This window comes from Heptranchias perlo, chromosome X (genome assembly GCF_035084215.1).
Source record: "Heptranchias perlo isolate sHepPer1 chromosome X, sHepPer1.hap1, whole genome shotgun sequence".
Lineage (NCBI taxonomy): Eukaryota > Metazoa > Chordata > Chondrichthyes > Hexanchiformes > Hexanchidae > Heptranchias > Heptranchias perlo.
This window is the reverse complement of record NC_090370.1, coordinates 24,258,656-24,265,324: the sequence shown is the minus strand read 5'-3', so window position 1 is coordinate 24,265,324 and position 6,669 is coordinate 24,258,656. Positions and strand designations below refer to the sequence as shown.

General features: G+C 44.0%; 1 non-coding gene across 1 annotated transcript; it reads right to left on the bottom strand.

Moving 5' to 3' along the window:
- Nucleotides 1–3,025: 3,025 nt before the first annotated feature.
- trnak-uuu (transfer RNA lysine (anticodon UUU)) lies at nt 3,026–3,098 on the bottom strand. Its single transcript has one exon. It is a non-coding gene; the product is annotated as a tRNA-Lys (tRNA).
- Between the last annotated feature and the right edge of the window lie 3,571 nt (nt 3,099–6,669).

Sequence of the window (6,669 nt, the reverse complement as noted above, 5' to 3'; positions counted from 1 at the left end):
GGTGAGAGGGGAGAGATACAAAAGGATCCAGAGGGGCAATTTTTTCACTCAAAGGGTGGTGAGTGTCTGGAACGAGCTGCCAGAGGCAGTAGTAGAGGCGGGTACAATTTTGTCTTTTAAAAAGCATTTGGACAGTTACATGGGGAAGATGGGTATCGAGGGATATGGGCCAAGTGCAGGCAATTGGGACTAGCTTAGTGGTATAAACTGGGCGACATGGACATGTTGGGCCGAAGGGCCTGTTTCCATGTTGTAACTTCTATGATTCTATGATTCTATGAACACAGCCAACCTTCCATAAAGTCATCTTGCCCGACATATCTCACATAAACTAACAGTATTACACAATTTGAAATATCAGCACTCTCGTTCAAGTTGGATAGTAAAATCCCCGGCTGACTGTAACCGAGTAATAATCTTGGCTTCTAAATCCTCAGCAATAGAACATATTCGCCGAGACATTGTGCTATCACTGAGAGGAACGCTTCTCAATTTTTCAGCAGGCTTCTCGTCGAAGATTTCCGCACCATATCCAGAGATGCTGGAAGAATAAGTTTTTCGGCAACTGTAAGGGCCATTTTCTCTTTTCCCACACGGTTTGCGACCAAATATGACGCCAGTTGTGCCTTATCATTCAGAGCAGTTGACCGATTAAGAACTGGTGCTGATAACTTTAATCCCCGTTGCTTCCTTTGAAAAGATTCAAGCGGGTGATCAACGAGATCCCCATGTTTTGTTTCTAAATGTCTTCTTAATTTTGACGGTTTTAAACTCTTGTTTACAAGCACCTCGCTACAAATAACACACTGGGGCTTTGGATCATGGTTTGCATTTGTACAATTGATGAAAACACATTTCAAAAAAGCCTCACTATACTGCCTCGTCTCCGATTTGGTTTTCTTCTTAGTGGACGGTTCAGACCAGGGCGACATGACAGAAGTATGTCCCTCATTACTTGAACTTTCTGTTGCAGATGACGTATTTGCACATGCTTTTGTCATTTTCGGATGTAAATGGATTTGATAACTGTGTTTTTGAACTTATTTTTTTATTACAAAATTATCAATTTTTGGGAATTAAGGTTTGGTGATTAAGCCGCCCCTGACTTCTTTCCCCGTGATACTGGGCCCAGACCAGCACCACTCACCGTGGCTTTGGCGTTGAGGAAGAGCGCGTCCTGGTTGATGCTCGGAAACACTAAACCTAACAGATTGACCATTCCACCGGAACAAGATCATCGCTCCACAGAACGAAATGACTGCCTGTTATCTGCCCAACGGGAATTACCGAATAAAAACGTGAATGTGAACTTCAGTCCAACATTCAACCAATCAATGTCACGCAATCACAAGTTCTGACTATAAAACTGCCTGTGACATTTCATCTCGTTATGAAATAAATGTTTGCCCTTTTCTTATTTGATGTCCAGTTATGCTTCATTTGATTTTCTTGGGTTTGTGACCGTACCCATTTCATGGCAGTGAGCTGATATTGCCAATCGGGCTCAGCATTCTCTGGCGAGCAGTAACCTGCCCTATAAGCTCCGCTGATAACCTGATATCTGACGAATTTCCTTTCCATGTTCCAGTACATTTATGCTTTTCTTTTTAGGGTTCAAACGAGGGGGCATAAAGTTAAACACAAAGCAATTTGGCAACATGCAGGTCTCCGTATCAATGCAAGAGCACGCAGAAGGAATCCCAATGGACCAAACCCCTTCTCATTCACTGCCACTGGAAAAAAATCCGAACAGACTAAACCCTTTCCTATTTTGTCCCATTGCATAGAATCCCAATGGACAGAACCCCTTCTCATTCACTGCCACTGGAAAAAAATCCGAACAGACCAAACCCTTTCCTATTCCCTCCCATTGCAGAGAATCCCAAAGAGAAAAACCCCTTCTCAGTCCAAACCATAATAGAGTGCGGTGCCCAGAACTGAACACAGTTCTCGAAATGAGGTCTAACCAGAGCTCTGTATAACTGTGACATAACTTCCACTCCTTTTTATTCCAGTTCCCTTGAGATAAAGATCAAAATTTCACCTTATATTTTTGGTGGACCCCTAAATCTCTCTCCTCCCCCACAGTTCCTTGCTTCTTGCCATTTAGAAAATACTCTGATCTATCTTTTTCAGGTCCAAAGTGGATGACCTCACACTTTCCCACGTTGAACTCCATCTGCCACTGTCTTGCCCACTCACTTAATCTATCAATGTCCCTTTGCAACTTTCTGCTCCCATCTATAATGCTTACTGTGCCACCTAACTTCTTGTCGTCAGCACACTTGGATATAAGGCTCTCTACATAAGAGCATAAGAAATTGGAGCAGGAGTAGGCCATACGGCCCCTCGAGCCGGCTCCGCCATTCAATCAGATCTTGGGGGATCTTGGACCTCAACTCCACTTTCCCGCCCGATCCCCATATCCCTTGATTCCCCTGGATTCCAAAAATCTATCGATCTCAGCTTTGAATATATTGAACGATTGAGCATTCACAGGCCTCTGGGGGAGAGAATTCCAAAGATTCAGAGTCCTTTGAGTGAATAATTTTTTCCTCATGCCGATCCTAAATGGCCGACCCCTTATCTTGAGACTATGACCTCTAGTTCTTGACTCTCCAGCCAGGGGAATCAGCCTCTCAGTATCTACCCTGTCAAGCCGTCTAAGAAATGTATATGTTTCAATGCGATCACCTCTCTTTCTTCTAAACTCCAGCGAATATAGGCCAATTTTACACAATATCTCCTGATAGCAGCAAGACCTCCTTACTCTTATATTCCAACGCCCTTGCAATAAAGACTAACATATCATTTGCCTTCGTCACTCTCGTTAGACACTCGGTAGCTCACTATTTCCAGTATGTTTTTCGTCCATTCCTTCTACGGGTAAAAGAAATGAACGTTGAAAACAATTTATTCTAATTACACCTGTTTATGTTTTGGAAACAATACCCAGCTGAATTGCAACGCATTCGTTTGTAAACTTTGAGTTTCTGAAGCAAGCAAATTAATACAAACACTGAATTGCGATGGCTGGGAATCAGAACCCGGGTCAACTGCTTAAAAGGCAGCTATGCTCACCACTATACCACCATCGCTAACTAGCAACAACAATTAAATAGTTCCTAAACATCAGACCCTGAACACACACTCTCGGCTGTTGGATTCTGTTCCTCATTTAAACTGGTTTCTGACGGATCCTTTCTCGCTCTGTTGCAGTTCCCGTTTCCGCCCAGTAGATGACGCCAAGCCCCAATCAATGGAAATTACACAACAGCCAGTAATTGTTCACCTGATATCGGACTGAAGAGATCCTCGATACCTGCAATACTTGACCAGCTGCACGCACATTTTCCAGCAGCTCACATCAGCCACTGGGTAAAGTTAAATAATTACATTAAATCATTACGGAGACCCAACTACCAGCTGGACACGAATGGCAGCTTAATATTCAAGTCCATATGATCTTTAGAAAGGACAGAGAAGTAGGAAAAGGAAGAGGAGTAGCAATATTGCAAAAGGACAATATTACAGCAGTTGAAAGATGGAATATCAGTGAGGGTGAGCGGGCAATGTAAACACTCTGAGAGACCCATGGAGAGCAAGGTTCGTGTAGTTGATACAATATATTTGGATTTTCCGAAGGCCTTCGATAAGGCACCGCATTGTTGACTCGTGGCTAAGTTCAGAGCAGGTGGAGTCAGGGGACAGATGGCAGAATGGTTTGCAAGCTGGCAACAAAACAGAAAACCAAGAATAGAGGTTAAGGGTAGTTACTCAGATTGGCAAAAAGGTGGGAAGTGGAGTTCCACGGGGATCGGTGTTGGGGCCACTGTTGTTCACAATTTACATTAACAATTCGGGACTCGAGAATCGGAAGTACAATTTCTAAGTTTGTGGACGAAACCAAATTGGGGGATGTAGTTAATACAAAGGAAGAATGTGTCAAAATGTAAGAGGACATTAATAAACTTGCAGAATGAAGAATAAGTAGATCACATACCAATTGGATAATAAGAGTCTAATCGGGATAGAGGAGCAAATGGATCTCGCGGTGTAGATGAACAAATTACTGAAAGTAGCGATGCTAGTCATAAAAAGGCAAATCAAACACTAGGATTCATTTCTAGACAGATAGAATTGAAAAGCAAATAAGTTTTGTTGAACTTGTAAGGGACCTTGGTTGGACCAAACTTGGAGTAATTTGCACAGTTCTGGTCTCCAATTATAGAAAGGACTTAGAAGGTGCAAAAAGATTCTCATGATACGAGAAATAAAAGAATATTCTGACGAGGAAATGCTGAACAGACTGGGGGTGTTTTCACTAGAAAAGAGAAGGCTGAGGGGTGTTCTGATCGAGGTCTTACAGTGGGGTTTCATAGGGTAGACAGAGAGAAAATGTTTCCACTAGTCGGAGTCCAAAACTAAAGATAATAATTATAAAATAGAAAATAGTCGCGAATAAATCCAATAGGGAATTCAGGAGAAAGTGCTTTACCCAGAGAGTGGTAAGAATGTGGAAAACACCAACGCAAGGAAGAGTTCAGACGAATAGCACAGGTGCATTTAAGGGGAAGCTAGATGAACACATGATGGAGAAAGGAATCGAAGAGTATTCTGATAGGGTTAGATAAATTAGGGAGGGAGGAGCCTCGTGTGGAGCATAAACACCGGCATCGACCAGTTGGGCCGAATGGCCTGTTTCTGTGCTGCAGTTGCGATGTAACTCGATGTAAAGGCTCTTTTCAGAGCAGCCACCGACTGTATCTGTAAAAAGGGCTGGTTCCTGGCTGGACGGAGACGCTGATATCCTGGTACTGGTGCTGCTTTATTCTCGTTGTAGGCGAGATGAGGTATTAATGGGACTGGAGTCGGGGCACCGACCACATGCCGGTAATTTGAACGGTAACTTTTGGACCCCAGTCCACACATCACCAGATTTCTTGTATTTATTTAAACTACTTGTCATGCTGGGCTCGTAAAGCATCACCAGAACAGCTCGACTAACCTTTCTACATCTGCGGCATTCAGCGCTTCGCTCCGTTTCTGTTCTATTTTGTTGGATTATTTACATAACGCATCAAACTCACTGGGGAATCACTAAAATGTAACTCTGTACAGAAACAAGTAACAGTGAACGGCCTGGTGCCCAGGAGATCAGAAATGTTACTCGCCTTTCGCCTTGTTGACTAGTAAACCGTGTTTCGAGTCCACCTACCCGCTTTGGTTCCATATGGGGGATTAAACAGAGAAAGCGGGAGGGAAGGAGACAGAGTGACAGACAGGACAGATGGCAGACTCTGATCTTCCAGCTCCACCTCCAGTTCGCTCCGACCACCGATTTCTAACGATAATAGAACCGAAACACAGCGCTCCGCACAAACCCTTACAGACTCGGGCTTCATATTCAAAGATTCCCAGAAACGCGGAGCTTTCAAATAAACCCCGTTACAATGAAAAGTCAGTAAGATTCCTGCCTGAATACAGTCCATTCAATAACAAGTCAACTCGGCTCCTCCATTACAGTCTGTTTCCCTGTTCTATCTCCCCACACATCCCCTCCCAGACGGGTTCAGCTGTTCACAAACACCTTACAAACATTTGGAGAATCTCATGTGTTCGGGTTTGAGTTATGACGCGGAGTTTCTCCACCAGTGTTCCGCTCTGACAGAGACTCTCACCCCGTATCTGTGAAAAGATTATGACCTGGGACTGGAGCCGAAGACATCCCCAGTTGCAGTGAGGCCCGGCCCGGACATCTCTTTCTTTCGGTTTAATATCAGACAGTATCCCACCTTCATGTCCGTACTAGAGAGAGAGAGACTGTCAGTCTTACACGTCCTATCAGTGTGTTCATATCACGCTCTGTTGTAGTATCCAGCCCTCAGATACAGCACCAGAGAGAGAGAGAGAGGGCGACAGACACGTTGAGAGACAGCGCGGAGACACAGTGCCACGGTACCAATTGAAGACTGACATGCAAAGTCCCGTTCTTTCCAGAAAGATCCCATTGGAGAGACAGAAGATGCAATCTCATCTCTCATTGATCTTGTACCAGATGCAGACACATTATTAATCCCACAGTCAGGGACAGTGCAGAGAGTGACAAAAACAATGGGTCACATTTAATCCTCTTTTGCCTGTTGCACTATGTTTGATTTTGCAGCTCATGGTCGTTCGGTACTAAACTCTTTAACCGCGCGTTTCACTCTGATTAAGTTAATCTGGGACTGTTGCCGTCAGATATTAATCCTACATGGTCCCAGCAAACACACCGCCTCACTCTTTCCTCGAATGTTTCTGCATGATTGGTTTGAGAAATCCTCCCTTCAGTTTCTTGCTCAAACGTCAGTTTTATCAGTGAAGAGTACAAGAATGAACAGAACCCATTGGCTCATTCCACAGCCGCCCACTTTATCTCTGATAGACCCTTTACCATCAAAATATACCGAGAGGAACAGCAGGGATGGAAACATCCAGTTTAACAGTTGGAGATTGTAAAGTCAGTCTGGATTCCAGCGTTCGGCACTGGTGGAATCCCATCTGTTTCCCATTCTGCTGCCTGTTCCTGCACTGCCTGTGGACCCCATTCCCTCTGACCTTTCCCCCACTTCCTTTGCTCAGACTCTGAAAAATTCCAATTGGGGAAAGTTTCCATCGATTTTTGTA